General features: G+C 40.1%; 1 protein-coding gene across 1 annotated transcript in view; it reads left to right on the top strand.

Moving 5' to 3' along the window:
• The first annotated feature begins 2,819 nt into the window (after positions 1–2,819).
• The window catches only part of arhgdia (Rho GDP dissociation inhibitor (GDI) alpha), a 62,067-nt gene continuing 37,611 nt past the window's right edge, over positions 2,820–27,275 (top strand). Inside the window, exon 1 of the mRNA XM_063030592.1 lies at positions 2,820–2,932. The gene's annotated coding sequence lies outside the window, so the exon portion shown is untranslated. The remainder of the gene's footprint in view (positions 2,933–27,275) is intronic.

Raw genomic sequence — 27,275 nt, 5'->3', positions numbered from 1 at the left:
AGGGGGCATGAGAAGGCCTTGGCAGGTAGGGTAAAGGAAAACCCCAAGACATTCTTCAATTATGTGAAGAACAAAAGGATGACAGGAGTGAAGGTAGGACCGATTAGAGATAAAGGTGGGAAGATGTGCCTGGAGGCTGTGGAAGTGAACAAGGTTCTCAATGAATACTTCTCTTCGGTATTCACCAATGACAGGGAACTTGATGGTGAGGATAATATGAGTGAGGTTGATGATCTGGAGCATGTTGATATTAAGGGAGAGGAGGTGTTGGATTTGTTAAAATACATTAGGATGGATAAGTCCTCGGGGCCTGATGGAATATTCCCCAGGCTGCTCCACGAGGCGAGGGAAGAGATTGCTGAGCCTCTGGCTAGGATCTTTATGTCCTCGTTGTCCACGGGAATGGTACCGGAGGATTGGAGGGAGGCGATTGTCGTCCCCTTGTTCAAAAAAGGTAGTAGGGACAGTCCGGGTAATTATAGACCAGTGAGCCTTACGTCTGTGGTGGGAAAGCTGTTGGAAAAGATGCTTAGAGATAGGATCTATGGGCATTTAGAGAATCATGGTCTGATCAGGGACAGTCAGCATAGCTTTGTGAAGGGCAGATAGTGTCTAACAAGCCTGATAGAGTTCTTTGAGGAGGTGACCAGGCATATAGATGAGGGTAGTGCAGTGGATGCGATCTACATGGATTTTAGTAAGGCATTTGACAAGGTTCCACATGGTAGGCTTATTCAGAAAGTCAGAAGGCATGGGATCCAAGGAGGTTTGGCCAGGTGGATTCAGAATTGGCTTGCCTGCAGAAAGCAAAGGGTCGTGATGGAGGGAGTACATTCGGATTGGACAGCTGTGACCAGTGGTGTCCCACAAGGATTGGTTCTGGGACCTCTACTTTTCATGATTTTTATTAACAACCTGGATGTGGGGGTAGAAGGGTGGGTTGACAAGTTTGCAGACAACACAAAGGTTGGTGGTGTTGTAGATAGTGTAGAGGATTGTTGAAGATTGCAGAGAGACATTGATAGGATGCAGAAGTGGGCTGAGAAGTGACAGATGGAGCTCAACTCTGAGAAGTGTGAGGTGGTACACTTTGGAAGGACAAACTCCAAGGCAGAGTACAAAGTAAATGGCAGGATACTTGGTAGTGTAGAGGAGCAGAGGGATATGGGGGTACATGTCCACAGATCCCTGAAAGTTGCCTCACAGGTAGATAGGGTAGTTAAGAAAGCTTATGGGGTGTAAACTTTCATAAGTCGAGGGATAGAGTTTAAGAGTCGTGAGGTAATGATGCAGCTCTATAAAACTCTGGTTAGGCCACACTTGGAGTACTGTGTCCAGTTCTGGTCGCCTCACTATAGGAAGGATGTGGAAGCATTGGAAAGGGTACAGAGAATATTTACCAGGATGCTGCCTGGTTTAGAGAGTATGCATTATGATTAGAGGTTAAGGGAGCTAGGGCTTTACTCTTTGGAGAGAAGGAGGACGAAAAGAGACATGATAGAAGTATACAAGATATTAAGAGGAATAGATAGAATGGAGACAGCGCCTCTTCCCCAGGGCACCACTGCTCAATACAAGAGGACATGGTTTTAAGGTAAAGGGTGGGAAATTCAAGGGGGATATTAGAGGAAGGTTTTTTAAACACAGAGAGAGGTTGGTGTGTGGAATGCACTGCCTGAGTCAGTGGTGGAGGCAGACACACTAGTGAAATTTAAGAGACTACTAGACAGGTATATGGAGGAATTTAAGGTGGGGGGTTATGTGGGAGGCAGGGTTTAGGGGTCGGCACAACATTGTGGGCCAAAGGGCCTGTACTGTGCTGTACTATTTATTCTATGTTCTATGTTTTCATTAATTATAACGAAGAGGATATTTGGCCTTTGAGCCCGTCAGAACTATATAACCATAACCATATAATAATTACAGCACTGAAACAGGCCATCTCGGCCCTTCTAGTCCGTGCCTCGGTAGTCTCTCTACAGCTCCATTGCACTCCGAAGTAAAGTTCACAAAAGTGAGCTCATGGCCGTTAAACCAGTCATCCCTGCAGCCGATGCAGGAGCCCATCAGTTGCAGGTCACAGCCTCAGCTCAGCGCAGAGACGAGTAAACCCGGCAGAGCGGCGTCCCTCGCTCTCGCACCCGGCCCTGCCGCCTCGATATGGGCCGTACCCGATGTTTTCGATAACAAACGAATGCCAATCACCATAAACATTCCCAAGGAGTGTGTTTCCGGTTCTCCTGCCCACAGAACATCTCCACTTAGGTCAATGACTCGATTACAAAGTTGAAATAACTAAGTTTTCTTTACAGTTTATCTCTGTTGCAATAATCTGAGCAGGAAGTTGTTGTTTTTTAAACATATGAAACAACCATTCCCACCAAAGAGGTATCAAGCATGGTCATTAAAGGTGGTGATGGGAGTCATAGAAACTTCCAGATTCCATGAAAGAGATGCACAAGTGCAATGAAAGAAAAACTAGTTGAAGCAGCATTAGAGGCACATAGTTGGATTCAAAAGAAATACTGAAACATAAAATATGCTCGATTTTTACAGGGAAAAAGACCATTAGAGCAAACAAACGTATCCTAATTTAGTGCAAAGTGATCGTTGTGCGGGTTGCTTCAGGAACCAAATGTAATCACCACAACCCCAACCCTGTCCATGCCGGTGCCCGAACTTGCCCTGACCTCGACTCCATTGCCGCGATCTGACCCAATCCCCAAGCCCAACTCGCCCTCGACCACCGGCAGAACCCTCCCGCCCCGTTCCTCCCACCCCGTATGACCTGGCGGAAGTCCCGCCCCCACCGGAAGCGGCAGCTCCTCCCCACCCGAGCAGCAGCTCCGCTCATTCGACTGTCGGTGCAGAGCTGGTGCAGTCGACCGGCTTTTCTATCCTGAGGCTTTACGGGCGTTTCTGGTTGAGCACGGTAAAGAAAGCAAAGCAGCGGTCTGGGGGTGGGGGTCATTGGGCTTTTCGCTCTGGCGACACTTTGTTTGTGAGGGGTGAGGGCAGAGCCGGCATGTCAGTTGGGGTGGTGGGGGTGAGGCAACTGTGAATGATGAGTGGGGGAGGGGAGGAAGAGAGAGCGCGTTCTGGATCCTTCGGCATCCCGAGTCCCTTCGGTTTGTCCAAGGCTGGAGCGCGCGGGGCTCCTTCGGCATCCCGAGTCCCTTCGGCTGCCCAACCCGGAGCTCGCGGGGCTCCTTCGGTTGTCCAAGGCTGCAGCTCGCGGGGCTCCTTCGGTTGTCCAAGGCTGGAGCGCGCGGGGCTCCTTCGGTTGTCCAAGGCTGGAGCGCGCAAGGCTCCTTCGGTTGTCCAAGACTGGAGCTCGCGAAGCTCCTTCGGGTTGTCCAAGACTGGAGCGCACGGGGCTCCTTCGGCATCCCGAGTCCCTTCGGCTGCCCAACCCGGAGCGCGCGGGGCTCCTTCAGCATCCCGAGTCCCTTCGGGTTGTCCAAGGCTGGAGCGCGCGGGGCTCCTTCGGTTCTCGCAGACTGGGGCTTCTCCACATTTGTAAAAGTACGGAAGTCAGGACACAACCCGCTCTAGTGAGAGTAAATGGTTGGGCGGAGGTGTGAAAGTATTTTAGAAAGATCTGCACAGTATCTAAAAGCTATCTTTATAACCGATTTTAATTAACCAGGATTAAGGCAACTCACTTCCTGGTTTGCAATTTTGGAAAAACTATAATGTGTAATAACCGTAAGGTTATTAAGTAAGATCTGCAGCAATCCTAGGGTATTACTACCTGAGCTGTATTATTAGACACTGATTCAGTTGGCAGTTTTAAATTAAGTAGCAGTCGTGCAATTAATTATTTGGATTTTTTATGCTTTTTAACATACACGTGAAAGAAACATGTATGGCCCCATTTCCTGTGTCCGTCGCTAGTTCTTTCTTCGGGTAGGGCGGTGTCTTGGCGCCCGATGCAGCTTTTACGGCGACCAGGAAGTGAGATTTTCATTTTAATGGCGGCGATTAGCCGTTTATGTTTTTTTTTAATCGCATCATTGGTCTTTGCTAGGAAGTTTCCTTTGCATAAGCTTAATCGATTGATATCACGAGGATAAAAAATGTGCTGTTTAGTACAGAGTACAGAAGCCCCTCTTAACAAATTGCATTGGACATTAGACTCCCATTGTACAATATTTCTTTGACTTCTAAAGCAGGTAAAAATTGCAGATTGCGGCAAATTAAGTGACCGGCCATGTTGATCGTGCATATTTTTTTGAAATAATTTGCATACAGGTTAAATTGAAGAGGAAGTACTTTCTTATTTTACGTCAAACTAGTGAAAACGCTACTGTATCACGGAGAATTCTTGCAATTAATCTGATTCCCTTATATCAGGACATAATGCATTGGCTTAGTATTTAATTCATCACAAGACGAGACAAGATTGTTTAATGGCATTTACAGTACACAAGTGTAAAGGAGAAACTCCAGATCCGACGCAGCACAAAAAAAAACACAAGATAAAGAACACAATAAATATAAATACATAAGATAGATTATGTTCTTAAAGTGACACAAGGCACAGGTGTGACTCTGACAGGAAATGATAAAGTGGTGGTGAGTTAGTGGCTGGAGGTGTTGATCAGCCTACTGCTTGGGGAAAGTAACTGTTTCTAAGTCTGGTGATCCTTGCATGGATGCTACATGGCTTCCCCTGGTATCTTTTTGTATATATGTCCTTAATATGTATACAGAAGCCTCAGAACACACTAAATTGGATGTTACGGCATTTGAGCATGAAACTATTTAGCCCCTTGTCTGACATTACCAAATAATTTCTTTTTGATGCAATACCAAATAATTTCCTCTGACCTTCCCTAATAGGCTGGTACAATTCTTAAATGTGTTTCCCTGAAAAGTATTCTAGGTTCAAGCAACTATTGATGCTTGTCTGAGGCATTTAGATTTTTTTTTTAGAACTCTCATTTTGGAAATGAGCAAATGCATTTTCTGCCTGCATGCTACCTTGAAGCAAGAGAGACCAAAAGGAAGTGAAAAACAGGAAGTGTATGCTGTGTCAAATTGTACACTTTTGACTTGCAGTTAATTTGAATAATAGCTTTAGAAAGCAATGAATGTCATGAATATAAGTAAACACTAATATTTTGCCAAGTTCCTATGCCACTTATTTTTAAACTGCCAAAATGTGACCCATTTCTTTCCCCTGCTTTTAACTTGTGAATTCTTAACTGGGAAATGATACAAGTAACTTTTAGTAATCAGGTGTAATATATAAAATGTGTTGGGTCATGAAAGCACACAGAAACAATGTTTTTTGGCTTACTTAAGTAATGAATATGTTTCAGACTGAGATAGCAAATGGTGAAAATAACTTTGTTAATTTGAAAACCTAATGAATTTTACTATAAAATCTGAATTACTTTTGATTTTGCCTTTTATTTCTAGAAATGTTCTGTGTCATGCATTTCATCCAATATTTCCGTTACTAAATTAGGGTTATATTTAAGGACAGAGTAACTTAAAAACAATTGGGCAACACAGTGGCTCATCTCATAGAGGTACAGAGGCCTGAAGACACACACTCAACGATTCAGGAACAGCTTCTTCCCCTCTGTCATCAGATTTCTGAATGGAAATTGAACCCATGAACACTACCTCACTACTTTTTAATTTCTATTTTTGCACTACTTGTTTAATTGAACGATTTAATATATATATTTTATTTATTGAGATGCAGTGCGGAATAGGCCCTTCTGGCCCTTCATGCTGCACCTCCCAGCAATCCCCCGATATTATCCTAGCCTAATCACGGGACAATTTACAATGATAAATTAACCTACCAATTGGTACATTTTGGACTGTGGGAAGAAAAGCCATGTGGTCACAGAAAGAACATACAAGCTCCTTACAGGCAGTGGCAAGAATTGAACCTGGGTCGCCTGGACTGTAAAGTGTTGTGCTAGCTATTACTTACTGTAATTCAGTTTTTTTCTAATATATATTGCGTTGTACTGCTTCAGCAAAGACAGCAAATTTCACAACATAAGCCAGTAATATTAAATCTGATTCTGATGCTGCTCCAGTGACTTGGGTTCTGTATGTGGAGTTTGTACATTCTTACTGTGACTGCATTTCTTTTGGGTTCTTCTGTTGTTTTTTTTGCCTATGCCAAAGATGTACAGATTGGTAGGTTAATTGGCTGTTGTAAAATCTCCCTGTTGTGTAAGCAAGTGGTGGAATCGAGGAAGAGTTAATGGGGATGTGGGGAGAATTAAATGAGTTCCTGATGGGTGGGGGTGGATGGCCTGTATCTGTGCTTCATAACTCTGACTTCAGTTTAGAAAATGTGGCATATAATTAATCCTTCAAGCTGTCTGCTATTAAAATGTTAGCTCGCATGGTTTGTCATAATCCCCCCATTTGAATGAAAAGGAGAAATAGATTGCACTGATACATTAAATGATAAAGAGCAACTCCGTTGATAATGCTTCCCTTTAATTTTTGTGATCTACAGTGTTCCCAACTATTTCCTTTTCTTCCATTGGAGGGAGGATATCCAACTTCCAGTTTTGAGCTGAAAATGTGGTTTTGTAAAAGTGATTACTCTCTGCTGCATTTTCTGCTCTGCCTTATCATTGAACTTGAAATTGTGGTTGTCCATTAAAATGTTTTTTTGAAGTTATGCTCTGAATAAAGCTAAATTTGTTTTGTAATTAATTTCTCAACTTGCATGTGCATTTTGTAAATTTCTACCATTGCCATATTTGTAAAAAAAAATTGCAGACAAAGGTATTTTCAAATGCATCTTACTACACTGTGCGTCTTCACCTATTGTTCTAGTGGTCTTTGCTCCATTTGTCCCCCTTTGAAGGCAAATTCCTCATTCAAAATTTTCATGGAAAACTAATTACACCTCAATTTTCTAAAGTGTCAGATTAATGAATGGTTGAGTAATAATGAAACAATGCGGATAAATTTGTGCTCTCAAATGTGACAAGTGGGGAACCAGTTTCAGCTGGTATGGGCTCCGAGCACAGCGCAAGGAAGTGAGATGTCAAGATGATGCGGCCTGTGGTATTCCGTTATTAAATGGTGCTCTGGCAGCTACTATATGTTGTGTTTTTAGCTTGAATAATTTTCATGCTAATTATTCATTAGATTGAGAACTGCTATCAGCAGTATGAATGGGAGAAGGATGACTGACAAAGAAATATTGTTTAAACTGGAATAGAGGAAAAACTGCAGGTATGGGTAATCTGCAAAGCAATGTTGAAATGAATCTGTACCTCAAACAAAGAGAAAGGGGACTGGGATGTTACTGTTCTGGCCCTTGAAGTCTGGAAAAGTCAGAACACAAACACCAAGTTGTAGAGAGAGGAAGGGTGCAGAATGATGTTCAGATTAAAGTTATCAAGCTAACAGCGGCTTTAAAGACTTGACAGTTTGAGAACCAAAACAAAGAGACAAATTAAAACAGGAAGGTATAGTCACATCTGTGGAGAGGAAAGAAAAAGGAATGGTTACTTGAAATTATTAATTTCATTAAGTCCTGATGGCTTCAAAGTTCCATACAAAGGTTTATTTTGGGACCATTGGTGCAAAGTAGGAGGTCAGGGGTGCAGTGCAGCATAAAAGTAAAGTGACGGGACTGGATGCTTGGTTGCTAGAAAGGCTTTTTTTTTTGTATTTGTGTTCTGTGTAGAGGAGACCACATCATGAACAATGAATGCAGTACACTAAATTGGCAGAAGTGCAAATTGACCGTTTCATCTGGTGGTATTATCTGGCTCTCTGTGTGGTGGAAAGGGAAGCAGGGGTTACATTCCTGTTGATGCCTGCAGAAGTGAACAGGGTGGTGGGGGGTGGGGGGGGAGAGAGGTAGTTGATTAAGTCAAAAGAGTGGGCCAGAAAGATGGAGAGGGAATGCTGAGAAAGGAGAGGAAAATGTCCGATGGTGCAATCCTATTGGAGGTCACAGAAATTATGGAGGATAATCCTTTGAATGTTGAAAATGAGGGTAAAGGTCTTCCAGATGACCTGTATAGTTCACCCACTGCAAATGATGGGACTCGTCACTCATTAGGTGACAATCTTCTATAAAACTGTTAGTTTTTTTAGACCACAGTTTGAATGGTATCGTTCAACATTCAGTGCTGCCATTTATTGGTATTTTACAATGAATCCTTAGCAATATACCTTGAGCCAGGTGTAATAACAATATTTAAATTGTGTCCATCGTTGAAGTTGATGACTACAGAGTTGACACTGAAGTCAAAGAAAAGCTTATTGTTGTGGCTGTAACCTGATACTGTTACTGTAAGGTACCTTAGACAAAATGTTTTGAAAATGAAGATTTGTGTACACTAATTCTGTAATTAAAATGAGCAGTCTAATGCAGAGAGCATTTGGTCAAATGGAGCAAGGCTGATCTTCTGTTTAATATGGTGGAACTCTTTGCCTGCTTTTATAAGCTAGTTTCATAAATGTGTAATTATCTGCTTGGTATGCAGTGTTTCTCGTGTGCTTGCATCGATACATCTGTCACCTTACACTTGCGTCAGCTTTTTAAAATTTTAAAAATGTTGACACTTCTGTAACATTTTTAGTGACTGCCTCATTATTCAGTTTAGTCTTTTGATTGCAGTTGTTGCGAATGGAGTAGTGGATCTCTTTTGGTCTCAAATGGAAAAATGTTGCCAGGGAAATTACTTTTTGTAGCTATGTCAATGATCCAAGGTGTTCTTGCTGCCATACTGTAACTAACAGTGAGCCACCAAGTAAAATTAACACCGGGTCTTACTTGTATCCATGTTACAGTCCGATGAATACTATAACTCAAATCTTCGCACAGTAGTGAATAAGATTAATTAAGAATTACACTCTTTGTTTCTTTATTAAGGATTTATTGTAAGTCTTCTGTACATTTGAATGATTTTTCATAATATTTTATGATATGCTGTATTGCATTAGAAGTGCTTAAGTTGGCTTTGTGTTGTACTTGCTAGCCATAATTGTCTAATTCAAAGATGTAGTCAACAGAAGCACTATTCATATTCAGCAATTGAAACTCTTTTGGATTGAAGCCATTTGTATCACATCAACTGTTTTTTCCCCTTTATTTTTTTGCATTTTTAACTTAAATCCTTTGCCATTCTAAATTATTTTCCACATTAACTGGTTAATTTCAAACATTGTGCTTTTTTTTGGTACTGTTTTCTCTTATTTTTTCACTTTTACAGTTACTGAGTTACACAGCAATTGAGACAAATTGTAAGGAATAGTTGAAAACTGGAAGTGGGTGCCAGTTCAGTGATTGTCACTTGTTGCCACTTATTCACAGTCTGGAGAAATGAAATGTCAGTGAAAAAGATGGAGAAGCAGCTTGAATCTGAGAGGCAATGGGCTGGAACAGAGGTTTATGTAACAAACTAGGTTTTGTTTGAATATCTGGACACATGGTGTCCTCATTTTACTGGAATTCAATGCAGTTTGATATCTGCAAGTTATTCTAATTAAGTAGAATATAGTTTGTTTCCTAAGAATGCCTAAGTTTTATACTGTGATATTTCTTTAGATTGCACCTCTTTTTGTCAATCTTCCATAGAATTTCTTTCAGTCTATTCTGCTGTCGGCTGCCAGCGTCTCCCAGGGTTCAAATTGTCAGTCCAGATTGAGAATAAGTAGTTAGTAGCTATAGGGGGAAAAAAGGTTTTAGGCAGCATTTTCAACATAACAAAACGTGTCTAGATATTATGTTGGTTTAAAACAATATTGATACCAGTCCAAGATTTGAAAGGTTAATGAAGCAAGGATTAGAGTTTCATCAAAGAAGGAAGATGTTAAAGCAGGGGTTCCCAACCTAGGGTCCATAGACCCCTGGGTTAATGGTAGGAGTTCATGGCGTAAAAGGTTGGGAACCCCATGTTAAAGGGTTGAAGGGAATTCTAGGACTTGAATCTCAGTACTTGAAGGCATATTTAGCAATGAAATGTTGGCTGAATTTAGAGACTGTTGTCTGCCTTCATTGAAAATATGTAGATGGTTCAGATTTAGAGGAGATTAGGGGGACATTAAAATAGCGGAAGTAAGCCATTCATCTCCACCACTCACCATGATCATGACTGATCATTCACTTCAGTGCCCTATTCCTATCTTTACCCCATTTCCCTTGACCCTTTGGCATGAAGAAATATGCTTAACTCCTTAAATTCATTTAATGACTTGGCCCTTACTACCTTTACTAATAGAAAACTCCACATGTTCGTTACCTTCTGGCTGAAGAAATTTTTTCAAATTCCGGTTCAAAATGGCACAATTCCTCCAACCTGTCCTAAGGCTGTGACCCCCTAGTTGGACTCTCCATCTGTAGGAAGATCCTCCTAGTATTTAGTCTGCACAGTTCTGTTATTTTTGCAGGTAATTTTTCTGGGATCCATTTCACTCTTCTGTACTCCGAATAAGGGTGGCCAATCTCTCATTGTAATCCAATCTTTCTATTCCAGTCTTTCTTTGTAATCTCTTCACAACAATTTTCTTTAGACAATTAAGATAAAACTGCAAATAGGTCTCCCTCTGGTCCTATACATCTGAAACAAGACATCCTTGCTTCTGTCTTGTCCTCCTGCACTGGAGCCAAGTATACTTCTGAACTAAGACACAGAAAATGCTGGAGGAACTCAGCAGGTCAGGCAGCATCTATGGAAATGAATAAACAGTTGACGTTCCAGGCCAAGACCCTTCTTCAGGATACTTCCTAACTGTTTGCTGCCCCTGAAGGCTCACTTCCCGTGATTAATGTACAAGCACAGTGTGAGTTGCTGCACCTTCCCATTTCCTAATCTGTCACTGTTCAGACAATAACCTGTCTTTCTTCATTAGAACCAAGCTGATCTCGTGTTTATCAATATTAAACAGCATCTGCCCTGCATTTGCCCACTCGGCAAATTTGTTTAAAGCACATTCCAGCTTTTCTATCTTGTTGCTGCTCTTACTTCCCATGCCTCCCAGCCATGTCTGGTCTTTTACTGCTCCCTCACTCACATTATGTTGCAAAAAGCTACTGCCCAAACACTGACCATTATGAAACCAATGCTGCCCGGAAAGAGACTTGTGTATTCCTACTTTCTGTCCTGTCTGTCAACAAATTGGTGCTAGTACATTACCCCAAGTTCCTTGTGCACTTGTGTTTTAGCTTATCAGAAAGAGGAAGGAATGAAGCAACAACTGGTCTTGAAATCAGATTGTAAGCTTTATAAAATGGAGGAATTGTTTAACTAAAGCTAGTGTAGTTCTGCAGGCAGGTATGTTTGTGAAAGGATAGAACCCAATGTGGATTAGAGCAGCAGCTTTCAAACTTCAGGTGACCCACTTTAAATTATGCGACCCAATAAGAATAACTTGTTAACTATATATAGGTTTAATCAAGCCATTGGTTCAACCAAGAATCAGTCTTCAAACTACTTTTATTAAATATATTAATACTTACAAGTAGTGATTTTGAAATCACAAGGTTCAACTGTATAAAACCCAGATTGTCAACTGCAACTAAACATATATGACTGCATTAGAATAGCACAGCAATCAGTCAATCAATCAATCAATCTGTTTGGTGAGGTCAAGCCATTAGTAAAAGCCAATTTGGTAAAATGCAGGTAGCAGAGCTGTCGGATGATAAGATTATTGAGAGTACATTTAAAGGTACCTGTCAAGAATGTAATAGAATAATGGTATCTGAAAGTAATAAAGCCATGGACAGTTTTATTGGCAAAAGTGAATAGAACTGGTCAGTGTTGACTATTTTTAGAAACATTGAACAATATCGTAAGGAAATAGGTCATTCAGCCACTGAGTCCATGCTGACTCAAATACTTACTTACACTGCTCCTGCAACAATCTGCAATAATAATTTTTTATCCACATAGCCATTAACACCCCCCCCCAGCCCCTGAGATTCTGTCCCTCAAATACACATTAGGGGTAATTGACAGTAGCCAAGTGTACTGATAGTTTGCACACCTTTGGGACGTGGGAGGGAACTGGAGCACGCACAGGACGCAGAGGAAACCCTACTCAGTCACAGGGAGAATATGCAAACGCCACCCAGCTGGCTCCTGGGGTGAGCATTGAACCTGGGTTTCTGGCGCTGAGAGCCAGCGACTCCACTAGCTGCTCCACTATGGTGTGTCTTGAAAAAAAATACACTTCCAGTTGTGACCATTGTGATCTATTGGTTTGATCCTAAAAGTTTTGCATTGTCGTTAATTTCCTGTTGTTAGATGATGAGAAAATGTGATTTTATTCCTGCTGTCAAAAGTATAATCTCGAATATTAATTCTTGGGCATTCATAGCAGATCTTTGTTCTAATATGGCCACTTTCTGACTTCACCTCACTTTCTAAGCCATAGGGTTTAGCCTCCAGTAAATTTCACAATCTTAATTCGGGGGAAGTATTATGTAGAGACAGAATTTCCCATTGCTGAGAAATAGAGTCCACTGACTGCAGTCTTGCTGGTTCCAGCACCTTTTATAGCAATGAGAACATGAGCTGGCAAATGCTTCTCATCTCACTTGTTTCTGGAAACAAGTTGTCGAGCAAGGAGCATTAGGAGGATAAAGTGTCGTTAACTTTTTCTGAACATGTGATCCACAATCCTGAAGTGGTTTGTATTAACTTAAATCATTTCTGAAGGTTAAAAACTAAGAATTATTTTGACTGAACTTGATACTTTTTAGAATTTCAAACTGCAAAGTTCTTCTACATTTGGGCATGCTATCATATTGTTAAACGAGAGTTTAATGTTTCAAGAGATGTGTATTGTTCTAGAAATTATATTGAAGCACAGTCTGTTGATCAATTCACTTCAGTTATCTGTACTTCAAGAGTTGTATTTTATATTTTTTTAATTTGTACTGGTATCTATCATTGGAAAACATGTGAAGAGTCAGCAGTTAAATGTATGATCAAGTTGGATTGGATGTTTCTCTGCTCATTTCCTCATTACTCTGGGGATTATCCAATCCAGATAGAAAAGTTTATTTTAATTAAATCAGATGTATGTCATTGACACTGTTCTCCAGATATTATTTAATTGGCTGTCAGTTGTATTTAAGAATTAGAGCGGTTGTCCCCAGCTGGTGCAGATTTTCTTTAAAATTTATTATTATACATGTTTTTTTCAATGTTGCTTCTCTGGCCAAAGTCTCTACAGTAATTTTGGACTGTTTGCAACAATGCATTTATAGTTTCTGTTAGATACAGCAGGCAGATAAACTAGCCACATTTCCTTGGATTAAAATCTATCCAGATGGCTCTGTTTCTCAAACAATATCCCTTCTTCAAACCTATGATGTCTTCTTATATTTTTGTATCTAGTGCTGTTGTGGAATTGCCAACATTTATAGCACTTGCTAAATGTTAGAATTTAGGCTGTGAGGTGCCTTGAGATATTCTGGGTGTTAATGGGCCAAAAGGTGTGCAAATTTTTCTATAGGCATCATATTCTTCACAGCTAGAAAATTTTAACCATATTTTCTAAACCCAAGTGTGTAAAATATGCATAGTAAATCACTTGGTTGAGAACTTCCTCTCATGTGGGTGCATATTAGTTAGCATAATCAATTGTACTAATTTATCATTATATGAAGTTTAATTTGCAAACCCCATTGGGTTTTGCATCGGTGTGAGGTGTACAGAATTCTTAACTTGATAGCGTAGCTGTGTAGTTTCCGCTGTAGCTGTGTCTAGAAGCAGAGGTTCCTCTCTCAATATATGAACCAGTCATTCAGTACACAGATGAGAAAAAATTTTCACACAAAAGGTGTTGAATCTTTGGAATAAACTCCCTGACGATTGTGGAGTCTCAGTTACTTACTATATTTAAAGACATTGGTCATTTTTAAAATAAATTGAGCAATGAGCTTAATGCAGAATGCTAAAGCATCTACTGCAGTCTTATTAATTAGTGTACTAGATGGGTTTACTGGTGTATTTCTTGTTCTTAAAAGGACAACTGGAAATTTTAAAATGTGCCTGCTGGTCCACTGTCAGTATTTTGAATTTGTCACCTTAAGCTAATTTTATTATGAGCTGTGTAGTTTTAATTCTGAGAACTAATTCACTGGGTATGGTGACACTTTTTAAAAAATCACCTTGCAGTGAGTGATTAAGAAATGCAGATTTCAAGGTATTAATTGAATGTATATTTTTAACTAAATTGCTTTGGGAACAGCCCAGAACAGAACCCTTAGTTTCTGTAAGGCAGGAAGCAAAGCTGTGCACAATACTCTAATGTGGCCTAAACATAGTTTTAAAAGCCTTCAAGTGATGTTGCAGTTGTACATGCTTCATGCCACTGTTAGCACTATTGCCCTTAACCAAAAGCACGCCAGTCCCAGTTGCCCATTGCTGAAGAGGATACAAAAATCTCTGGCAAAAGCCCCAGTAATGTCCTCTTGTCTCACAGTCTGTGATATATTCCGCCAGGCACTGGGCATGTTTCCAATTTAATAGTCCTCAAGATACTTGGCAATAGCTTGATTAACTTGCCCTAGAATATCAACATATATCTCCATGATCTCTCAATTTTATATTATCTTGGTGAATACTAAATGCAAACTACTCATTTTCGTAACTTCCACCTTTTTTGGCTCCAAACATAATGCTTTTGTCCTTGAGTAGTCCTTTTCTCTTGTTTTCAATATATGTAAAAATGCTTTGGGATATTTCTTAATCCTCCTTGCAGAGCTCCCTTTTAAAGTTCCTGATGCTGTTTTCTGAAATTTTTGGCTAGGTTTAGGTCTCATTCACTCCACCACCCCATTAATATCAGAGAAGTCTGTTTTTGCTGTGTTTAATGTCAGCTATTATTAGTAGAGTAGTATATTTTTTTCTCTAAGGTTGTCACTTGTATAATGGGCTGAATGACATTGTGCTGTGGCTATATTTTCTAGTGTTCCAGAATCGAGTTTATTATCAGCAGTAGCATGCAAAAAAATCAAATTATTATCGATTACAAAATAAATATTTGTGCAACAATTAGACAGTGTTCATGCACTGTTCATAAATCTAATAGCTGCTTCTGAATTGTTGAGTATGCATCCTTAAGCTCCTGTACTATCTCTCTGATGAGAAGAGGATATGACCTGGATTGTGAGGTTCCTTAATGATGAATGCCATTTTGTTGAGGCATCACCTCTTGAAGATGACCTCTGGTGGGGAGGTTTGTGCCTGTGATGAAGCTGACTTAGGTCTACAACTCTCTGCAGCCTTTTGCTATCCTGTGCATTGCAGCCTCCATACCAGGTTGATGCAACCAGTCAGAATGCTCACCACTACATTTGTATAAATTTGCAAGTCTTTTGACATACCATATCTCTTCAGCTCCTAATGAAGTAAAGCCGCTGGTGTGTCTTCATGATTGTATCAATGTGTTGTGCGCAGGACAGAGGCGCTGTGATTTTTATTTATTTGTTTAGTAATACAGTGTGGAGTAGGCCCTTTGAGCCATGCCACCCCAGCAACCCCCCCAGCCCCGATTAATCCTAACCTAATCACGGGATAATTTACACTGACCAATCTTTGGACTGTGGGAGGAAGCTGGAGCACCCAGGGAAAACCCACGCATTCCACAAGGATGACATGCAGAGAATCCTTACAGAACGGCACCAGAATTGATTCCAAACTCTGGAATACCCCAAGCTGCAATAGCATTGTGCTAACCACTATGCTACCATGTTGGCATAAAGCAGCCTAGCCTTCTACTGCTGATCTCTCAATGAGGACTGAATTGAATTGAATTTGAACTGACTTTATTATGCACATCCTTCAAATACATGAGGAGTAAAAATCTATACGTTGCGTTTCTGTTCAAATGTGCAATTATAGTAATTTATAATAAATATTATGTTCAACAGGATAGTCAATAAACATAGAAATACAGTAATGTCAGCATGGATTCAGCAGTTTGATGGCCTGGTGGAAGAAGCTGTCCCAGAGCCTGTTGGACCTGGCTTTTATGCTACGTACTGTTTCCTGTGTGGTAGCGGTTGCAACAGTTTGTGGTTGGGGTGACTCGGGTCTCCAATGATCCTTCAGGCGCTTTTTACACACCTGTCATTGTAAATATCCTGAATAGTGCGAAGTTCACATCTACAGATGCGCTGGGCTGTCTGCACCACTCTGCAGAGTCCTGCGATTGAGGGAAGTACAGTTCCCATAGCAGGCAGTGATGCAGCGAGTCTGGATGCTCTCAATCATGCCCCTATAGAAAGTTCTTGGAATTTGGGGGCCGTACCAAATTTCAACCATCTGAGGTGAAAGAGGTGCTGTTGTGTCTTTTCTGCTAGTGCATTTTTCCCTACTTCCCCTTCCTGAAATCCACAATTATTTTCTTCAGCAAGGTGAAGAAACCTTTGAGGAAATGTTGCCACTTACTAGAAATAAAAGGGAAATTGTATCCTGAGGAAATAATCAACAGTTGTATTCAGTCCTTAGTCGTTCTGAAAGTAAAATGTTTTCCATTAACTTAAAGGATACTTCTTTTAATCTTTATTATTCAAGGTATACAGAGGAAATGGCTACATGGACTTTTTTCCCTTTATCATCAATGCCAGTTGAAATTGTGAACCTGTTTTGTGAATTAGCTTTTTTTCAAAATGTTTTAATTTTTTTTTCTAAAGCAGCTCAGCTTGCATATATGAAGACCAGTGAACTAGGTTTCTGTGCTGTAAACAGTGTTTACATTTTGATATACAAGTATTAAGTATAAGGAATTTAGCTACTCAAGTTTGATATAGCTGGACACTTGTTCTTTTGCATCAAGCCTGGAACTCATGTAAATCTGCAGAGGCTAACTTTCCCATGACCCTCAGAATACTTGAAGGTTGTGCCACATGCCGTACATTCTTTGTCTAATGCTTTGCAAAATTTAGCTTTATTGGTAGATTACATTTGTAAACAGGAAGGCCAGGAAAATGTTATGTTTTGTAACTCTACAACATTAAATTAATTTAAAGTAAAAGATGGACATTCCAAAATGTGAGTCTAATTTCTGTTTACTTTAAGCGAGGTGCGCATGTATCACTTAGTGGCATGATGATGTATGCCGTTTACCTATTTTTACAGATAACCAGCAATGCATTATGTAAACAAAGAATGGTTAATCAAACAATTCACTTGTAATATTGCTCAAATATTAAATACACAACAGAAAACACCTTGCAACTTCCAGCATTGCATGTTCTTTTTTGAAGTCTACATAAGAAGTAAGAAGCTGAACTTGTGCATTGACACACAGTACTTAGGAACAGACAGTCCAATGATTCATTTTAATGGGTTGCAGGATGGTACACCCTATCCTCGTTATACGCGAGGGGTACGTTCCTTGAAGTTGACGCATAATGTGAAATTGCATAATGTGAATAATTATTTAAATTGAGAAAATAGGGATGCGTTCCAGAGGGCTTCCTAAGTATGTTTTATCTGTAATTTATTCACATTTTCATACCAATATGACACAAAAGCAGTACTACAAGACAACATTTGTATTATATTTAATCAATTTAAGGTAATATTCAATGTAATAAATCATAGAAAGCTAACATCCTCTGGTGTACAGTACTCACCAAAAGTGGCAGGTGTGTTCGCTCCGGAAGATGAGTGGTTGTTGTGGTGTCGGGCAGCTTTGCACGGATAAGGTGGATGGTTGTGGTCATCAGGATCAGATCAAGCACAGCAAGGGGTGAAGGAAGACTCACAGAACTCTTAGAACTGCCGGCAGCAGAAGATTCCAGCGATTTGAATAAAGTCAAATTATGTGGTGAGGGTTGTTTGCTTGGCGGCAATTTTGTTTTTCAGCATAAATTTGCTTGTAGGGAAGAAGGGTTGACGGCAGAGAACGACTGAAATGCTGACTTCGTTCTAAACTTGGGTCCATGTCCATTGCCATTTGTGCCAAGTGTTCCAACTTCCACCATTCCTTCACCGTTGGTAAACTCCCGGGATTTTCAAAATCATCTGTTGCTTGCAGCATCTGAGAGATAGTTCGCCGTAAAAACAAAAAATACGTACGCCTTGAATGTGGATCACACTGGTCGAGTGGTTAAATCAGCGATGTTGTGCTAGGCAGCAGGAAATGCACTGTTATGTTAGGATGAATGCTGTCCAAATGTTTAGGATGGGCTGGTGCATTGTCAAGCAACAAGAGAACTTTAGAGGCAAGATTCTGTTCCTGGCAGTAGCGTCCCAGAGCTGTGTTACCTTCAGCTGATGCTGCGCTGTCTATAATTTCCAACTTCTTTTCAAGTGTTAAAGTGGTTCTCTGCCGCTCGGCTGACGGCCCAAGACATGACATCGGACACTTAGGAGGCATAGTTAAGTATTTCAAGCACAAAATCACTGTACCATAGGTAAAACCAACAAAAGTTTAAGATTGCGCATCCACACCTTGCCAAAACTAATGCGAGAGTGGCGGGAGTAAAATTGTGAGGCGCGCACCTAACTTGTATTGGCGGGAAAGCGGTGCTTCTCATCCCAACAGTGAGTCTGTGAGGCGTGCGCACGTGACTTTTTTTGGCGGGAAGGCAGTGCTGCTCGCATAACTGTGAATTTTGGACGCATATAACGAGACGTTGGTTGAAATGGGTTCCTCGGATAACTGTGGATCCGCATAGTCTGAAGATGCATATAACAAGGATAGGGTGTACATGGATTGGTACTGGAAGCATTTCTGCATGTTTTCTTCATTAGATTATTTTATGGGCTCATTAGGAAATTTGGAACATTTCACCGTGAGAAGAGCTATGATAAATATGCCTGTCAATGGAATGTCAAAATATAGTGTTTTTATTTTACACTGAAGTTGATACATTGTCATATTTATTACCCTGCAATTAGTACCAAGAAAATCAGGTTAATGTAACTTGAAATGCATTTGGTAAATGTGACCTGAATATCCTGCTTTGTACGTTTACCGATATTTACGTGCAAAATACAGTCCATCATTGGCCAGATATTGACAATAAGAAATGGGAACAGGTGTAGGCTATTTGGCTTAAGCCTGCTATACCATCGATAAGATCATGGTTGATCCAACTTTCTTTAAGTTTACTTTTTGCCCTCTACCTATCACTCCTGATTTCCTTGGAGGTTAAAGATCTATCACAGCTTTGAATATACTCAAGTATTTATCCTCCGTCTTTCTTTGCAAGAAATTGCAAAGCTCTCGACCTTTTTGAAAAAGGTTCTTCCTCAGTCATCCACATTTTGAGACCATGTCCTTTAATCCTGGACTCTGACCAGAGGGGAAGCATCCCCTAACATTTACCTTGTCAAGATACCAAAGAATCTTGTGTTTCAATAAATCTCATTCATACCTTAATACCCAACTTGTTCAATCCAGTATTGTCCTCCTGAACCCTCCCTAAATTGCTTCCACTGATTAAATGTTTCCTTGAATGAGGGGACCCAAAACTCTGTGGCCTTGCTAGTGCCTAGTATGGTTGTAACAAAACTTTCTAAGTTTTGATTTGCCAACCTTTTTGAAGTAAAACCAGCTTTTTTATTAACCTTCCTGACCTGTTTGCTAGCTTTGTCTCATATAAGAAGAGCTCCTAATCCCATTGTGTTGCAGCTTACTATCTTTCTTTGATTTCATCTATTTTCTTTCTTCCAAAGTAAGCAACTACACACTTCTGCTCTCTGTACTCGGTTGCCAACTTTTTGCCCACTCATTCAACCTAGTAATATGTCGTTGCAAATTATTTGTATATTGTAGATTTTTGCATCTCCAACAAATTTGACTACAATACATTCACTTCCTCCTAAATCATTAGTGAACAGCTCCTTGCCAGTACTGATCCCAATGGTTATGGGTTACTGATCTTAAAGTTACCCCCTTATCTCTATTCCCTGCTAGCTAGCCAATCCTCTTCTGTCTAATGTGATATATTGTCTTCAACACCATAAGGTTGTAAGTCACCATGTGTGGCACCTTGTTAAGTATCTTTTGAAAGTTGACCTGCAAGTACAAAGCAAAATTAATCTCAGAAGTATATTTTCTGTTTTTTGGCGCATGCTTGCAAGTCTGTGCGTGTGTTTGTGATGATGCCTTTTTCATGGCTTTTTTTTTTACAAGGCGCAGAGCGAGAGAGAGACTGTGTGGCGGGCCACTCCTCACACAGACATTTTCGCAGTATTTTTCCCTTTTTATTTTACGAGGTTGAGTTGTGATCTCGACACTCAACCCGGCACGGATGGGAAGCGTACTCGGGAGCGGACCCAACTGGTTTCGAACCCGGGAACCTCTGCTCCCGGGTCCGGCGCCGATGTCATTGCGCCACCAGCCGGCCCTCAGAAGTATGTTTTCAAGAATTTTTTGCTTAAGTAATTTCTTCCTAGTTATCTGTTGAGTCTTGAATTTTTCTCATCAATTTGGTGTAATAATCCAAATCAGGTAACAATGTTATTATGTATTTTGACAGGTACCCAGTACACCCCTTTATTGTGTAAATCTGAAAGTTTGATATCAATAAAATTAACCTAAATTCTGAAAAATGGCGATTCTTGCCTGTTGAAAATGTTTGAAATCTGCCTATTTGTTGATAAACAATTACAAGTTTGGATACATGTCAAAATGCATAAATCAATACTGTAATAAATACTGCCTTGGAACATGTTAACTTGTTTGTAGCATTCATAAGTGAAAATTAAAAATAACTTTGAGTTGTCTGCTCCATTTTGAAATACCTATTTGGTCAAATTAATGAATTTTGGTTATTAAAGATCAAAATGATTTATCACCAAAGTACCCTGAGATTTGTTTTCTTCCAGGCAAAAGTAGGTTGTAGGAACAGTTCAGTGATGAGGAGTGAAGTTATCCCTACTGGTTCAAGAGCCTGATGGTTGGGGGGTATTAGCAATAGGAATGTCTTTTCTTGATGTTTGAAATTAAATTATTTACTGATTAAAACTTGAATCATATTGGATATAGTTTTAATAATCTGGCAGTAAGTTAATGGGTAATGGAGTAAACTAATCTAAGTGGCTGGTTTCCAGAAAGCTGCCTTAAATTTATTTTGGGCTCCACAAATTTCCTTTGCAATATAAATGGTTTAGTAAATTGGAAATCGCAATGTTTTTGTTTTGAAGTGTTCTGGAGAACTTCAGTGCAGCTGAAGGATACTTGTATCCTGGGGCCATGTGGTTGCTGCATTTTGGCATTCTGAATGGAAACATTTTACTTTGAGCCAAACAAAAATTTGCTTACTTCATCCCCTGAAATGTAATAGTGAGCCTATCCACACACCAAAGGGGGGGTGGGTGGAATGTTGCCATGGAGCCCCTAAGGGAAACTGGATATGCTGGGATGCTGGGACATTCTCTCTCCCCGCCCCCGCCACCCCCAGCTGAAGTGTAGAGACTGAGGAATGACCTTAGTTTATACAGTCATGAGGAGCATAGTTAAGGTGAGGACTTTCTCTTGTTTAGGGATGTTTAAAGCAAAAGGGCATAAGTGTAAGGAAAGAGGAGAAAGATTTAAGGGGCTGCTTTGTCATGCTAGAGGGTGGTGGGTAAGCATGAGCTGCCAGAGGAAGCAGGGATGGGGTGGGTCCAATTACAATGTGTAAAAGACATTTGGACAATGTGGATAGGGTTTGGAGGGATAGCAAAGTAAATTTATTATTGAAGTACATGTATGTCACCATTTTCTTGCGGACGTATTCAATAGATTCATAATAGAATCAATGAAAGACTGCGTCAACTAGGTGAACAACCAGCATGCAAAAGACAAACTGCAAATACAAAAAGAAAGTGAAAAGATAATTTTAAAAAATATATAAGTAAGCAATAAATGTATTGAGACCATGAGATGAGGAGTCCTTGAAATTGAGTCCTTAGGTTTTGAGAACAGTTCAGTGATGAGGTAATTGAAGTTTATCCCCTTTGGTTCAGGTGCTTGATGGTTGAGAGGTAATAACTGTTCCTGAACCAGGTGGTGTGAGTCCTGAGGCTCTTGTATCACCTTCCCAATGACAGCAGTGAGAAGAAAGCATGACCTGGGTGGTTGGTGTCCCTGATGATTGATGCTGCTTTCCTACAACAATGCTCTATGTAGATGTGCTTAATGGTGGGGAGGGCTTTACCAGTGATGGGCCAATTGAGTCTAGTTCAAGTAGACAGCTTGGTCAGTGTGGATGAGTTGAGCCAAAGGGCTTATTTGCATGCTACCTGACTCTTAACCCTAGTATGCTAGTTCATGAGATGCAAAGAAAATAGATGTACAAGAAGATCAATAGTACAAAGAGTTTTATTGCAAGAAAGTTGGAGTACAAAAGGAAGCAAGTTTTATAGAAACATAGAAACATAGAAAATAGGTGCAGGAGTAGGCCATTCGGCCCTTTGAGCCTGCACCGCCATTTATTATGATCATGGCTGATCATCCAATTCAGAACCCCACCCCAGCCTTCCCTCCGTACCCCCTGATCCCCGTAGCCACAAGGGCCATATCTAACTCCCTCTTAAATATAGCCAATGAACTGACCTCAACTGTTTCCTGTGGCAGAGAATTCCACAGATTCACCACTCTCTGTGTGAAGATCCTAATCTCGGTCCTAAAAGGCTTCCCCTTTATCCTCAAACTGTGACCCCTCGTTCTGGACTTCCCCAACATCGGGAACAATCTTCCTGCATCTAGCCTGTCCAATCCCTTTAGGATTTTATACGTTTGAATAAGATCCCCCCTCAATCTTCTAAATTCCAACGAGTACAAGCCCAGTTCATCCAGTCTTTCTTCATATGAAAGTCCTGCCATCCCAGGAATCAATCTGGTGAACCTTCTTTGTACTCCCTCTATGACAAAGATGTCTTTCCTCAGATTAGGGGACCAAAACTGCACACAATACTCCAGGTGTGGTCTCACCAAGGCCTTGTACAACTGCAGTAGTACCTCCCTGCTCCTGTACTCGAATCCTCTCGCTATAAATGCCAGCATACCATTTGCCTTTTTCACCGCCTGCTGTACCTGCATGCCCACTTTCAATGACTGGTGTATAATGACACCCAGGTCTCGTTGCACCTCCCCTTTTCCTAATCGGCCACCATTCAGATAATAATCTGTTTTCCTATTTTTGCCACCAAAGTGGATAGCTTCACATTTATCCACATTAAATTGCATCTGCCATGAATTTGCCCACTCACCCAACCTATCCAAGTCACTCTGCATCCTCTTAGCATCCTCCTCACAGCTAACACTGCCACCCAGCTTCGTGTCATCCGCAAACTTGGAGATGCTGCATTTAATTCCCTCATCCAAGTCATTAATATATATTGTAAACAACTGGGGTCCCAGCACTGAGCCTTGCGGTACCCCACTAGTCTGAAAAGGTCCCGTTTACTCCCACTCTTTGCTTCCTGTCTGCTAACCAATTCTCCATCCACATCAATACCTTACCCCCAATACCGTGTGCTTTAAGTTTGCACACTAATCTCCTGTGTGGGACCTTGTCAAAAGCCTTTTGAAAATCCAAATATACCACATCCACTGGTTCTCCCCTATCCACTCCACTAGTTACATCCTCAAAAAATTCTATGAGATTCGTCAGACATGATTTTCCTTTCACAAATCCATGCTGACTTTGTCTGATGATTTCACCGCTTTCCAAATGTGCTGTTATCACATCTTTGATAACTGACTCCAGCAGTTTCCCCACCACCGACGTTAGGCTAACCGGTCTATAATTCCCCGGTTTCTCTCTCCCTCCTTTTTTAAAAAGTGGGGTTACATTAGCCACCCTCCAATCCTCAGGAACTAGTCCAGAATCTAATGAGTTTTGAAAAATTATCACTAATGCATCCACTATTTCTTGGGCTACTTCCCTAAGCACTCTAGGATGCAGATCATCTGGCCCTGGGGATTTATCTGCCTTTAATCCCTTCAATTTACCTAACACCACTTCCCTACTAACATGTATTTCGCTCAGTTCCTCCATCTCACTGGACCCTCTGTCCCTTACTATTTTTGGAAGATTATTTATGTCCTCCTTAGTGAAGACAGAACCAAAGTAACTATTCAATTGGTCTGCCATGTCCTTGCTCCCCATAATCAATTCACCTGTTTCTGTCTGCAGGGGACCTACATTTGTCTTTACCAGTCTTTTCCTTTTTACATATCTATAAAAGCTTTTACAGTCAGTTTTTATGTTCCCTGCCAGTTTTCTCTCATAATCTTTTCCCCCCTTCCTAATTAAGCCCTTTGTCCTCCTCTGCTGAACTCTGAATTTCTCCCAGTCCTCAGGTGAGCCACTTTCTCTGGCTAATTTGTATGCTTCTTTGTTAAAGGTTATATTGAGCTGTGTGACACACTTAAACCATGTGACTTAAAACAAAATATACTTGAAGCTGGTGCAGCATTAAGTCACTAGATCTTTCCCTAAACCAAGAGCAATTGTACTTTGAGGAAAAGGATACCTAAAGTTGCCCTCTGCTTGATGGAGTAGTTGGTGGGGTAATAAATATTTTGAGAATGAATACTTAAAGCTCTTTCCTCTTGTTGGATGGAGAATCCTAGACTTGGTATACGGGACATTTAGGACTGATGTGAAAAGATTTTTTTTACATATAATGTTCTAAATGATAGTAATACTCTTCTCACTTAACCGCCATGGGGCCTTGTGACATATTTCTACTTCTGTTTTTCTGTGTGTTCTCTGACCAAGTTAAAACATGCATTGCAGTGAAACGTTGGTCAAAAAGTTGCTTCCTTTTCTCTGTCTATCTTTAAGATGTGTTATATTTCAAGTCACGTAACTCTACAAAGCACAGAATTCTTTTGGAATTCCTTCTGATAAATGGAAAATGTCAAAACAATTTTATTAATTCATTTGCTTGGCTTCCATTCCCTTTACTGTTTCACATTGGGGAGCCTTATTTTTGTTCCACTGAGTTTGTTTCCAAGAAATTAATATCCACAGAAGAGCTTTAAAGCCACAAAAAATTGATCTCTGAATGACTATATTTGTATTATTCCGGAGAGTTCTTACTCGCTGTTCAGTGTCTAATGTTTGATCAATGGCTATTGCGCTGGTCACATAGGTCAGGAGCACAGTCAGTCAGTAATCTCTGATGAACTATCCTCAAGCAGAAGCAAATAGGATGGTTTTGGATTTTTTTTTATATAAAGTTTGCAGAAACATTAGGAAAGAAGAAATTACTTGGTGAATTCATGTTCTACTTTATGCACCTTTCCCTGATTATCTTTAAATCTTTTTATTGAATAAGTGTACAAAAAGGTAAGCCATATAGGCACTAATACACTGTTAGAATATAATAAAATTACAGAAGATATTAATACAAAAAAATACTACAAACAATGTAATTTAAACATAACATACCAAGGTAACATAATAGTATACTAATTTTTATATATATATCAATAGAGAAAAGGAAAAAAAACCCCCAAAAAACCCACCGTGCAACTAACTGAAAGCAAAGCAAAGCAATGGACTAACTTGAAACCAAACAGAGTTATGATCATCAAATAATTTTTGTGGCACAGATAATTCCTGGGTGATCACTTTGACGACCCTTTCTCCATAATATTTGTTATGTGCAGGAACATTCCATGTGACAAATAGTTCTCATTTTACTAGGCCTTTTGGGTTTTAAGAAAATAAACACGTAGAATAGTTGGCTACAAATTAGAGAGCAGATTTTTTTCCTATTTCTATGCTTAAACCTTGAAGCCAAGTGCAGATGTGTCTTTCATGTTTGCTTTCCCTTCTCTTAGGAAAGATTTCTGTGCCACAGTCTTTTTTTAAGCTGTGTCTGGGTTTGCAGTGTAACTGCAGCTTATCCTGTTCAGTTGGTCATAACTCGCATTCGTTGGCTTCTAGTTAACTGGCACTTAGGAGAATAAAAAAATTACAGCGTAGGTGAGACTGTTATATCCACATGGGCTACGAAAGCTGTTGATGTCAATCTCTTTTCCACAGTCTTGACACATAAACTTGTGGGATACAGTACCTTTCAGGCCCTCCTTGCATGTAAAGAAAATCCACTTATCCTCAATCAAATGATAGTTAAGCAAAGTACTGATGATTTTATTCATATGAAATCACTAACCTCTCAGTTGCTGATCTGAAAAACACTCCCTTAGTCTAGTTAATCATTCATAGCAGAAATCCTCTAGTCTGAAAAATGTTTGTTAATTTCCTCTGGACAATCTCTGATGCTATCATATCATTTATGGTGACCAGCACTGTTGCATAATTAGTGTTGTGAAAATTTCAGTTTGATCTTCCTATTCTTGTGTTCTTTGTAGTAACTGATGAAGGCCAGTATCCCTGTGTGTGGTCTGCTCCTAAACAGCTCGCCTATCTGGCTTACTGGTTTTATAAAAGCGTGGCCAAACAGTTTCAGATCTGTTCTTATGCACATATTAACACCTTTAGTGTATAACAATTTCCTAAATATATTGCAACACCAACCCTCTTAATTTTCTATCTTGTTATCCTCATCTTGAAATTGTTACTTTTTTTGGCAGCTTTTGCTGATATTTTTGTAGAATGTTGTGATTCAAAATTGCTTCCACCCACTTAGGCTTTAATTAGTAAATGTGAAATAAGGTTTGAAAAGCAATTTTCTGTTTGTTTAACACCATCTGAAGATTTGTTTTGCTGCTGAAAGCTGCATTATAGGCTTTAGACCAACTACAACAGCTTTGTGCATGAATGGTTATTTCATGCTGATATTGTAATGGCTGGAAATATTTGATTATAACCTTTGCCCTCAATGTGTGGCTCTGTGATATGTCATGATGAATTGAAATTTGATTATCAAATGCCTTGGAACCTTCAGTGTTTCACACATACTGTTCACATTGACTCATTGTCAATTTGTTCATGAGGAATTTCAGTGCTTGAGGTGGTGAAGTGTGGTCTGGGATACCAGCAAAACTGGTTTGCACTTCAAATAAACCTTTAAGATACCGGAATGTGTGGCAACACTTGTTTATCCCAGCAGATCCTTGGGGTGTGTTGGTTGTTAATGCAGATGAAGCATTTTGCTGCATGTTTTTCATGGATGTGTGATAAATATCTGAATCTGAGATCTCCCTAAGATGCTACAGTTACCCCAGCTGCAGCCCCTAGGAATTTTGTCCCACTAGTCTTTGTTCTGGACACATACAGTTTGTTCATAATGCAAAGAAGATAATTAGCCTCAATTTCTCCAAGTTCTACCTGGTCAACTTTCCCTTTTCACTAGGGCAAACGTTTTTCATTACAGTTTCACACAAAT

Source organism: Mobula hypostoma, chromosome 22, assembly GCF_963921235.1.
Source record: "Mobula hypostoma chromosome 22, sMobHyp1.1, whole genome shotgun sequence".
Lineage (NCBI taxonomy): Eukaryota > Metazoa > Chordata > Chondrichthyes > Myliobatiformes > Myliobatidae > Mobula > Mobula hypostoma.
The sequence above is the reverse complement of the archived record's forward strand: the minus strand, read 5'-3'. Positions and strand labels throughout refer to the sequence as shown.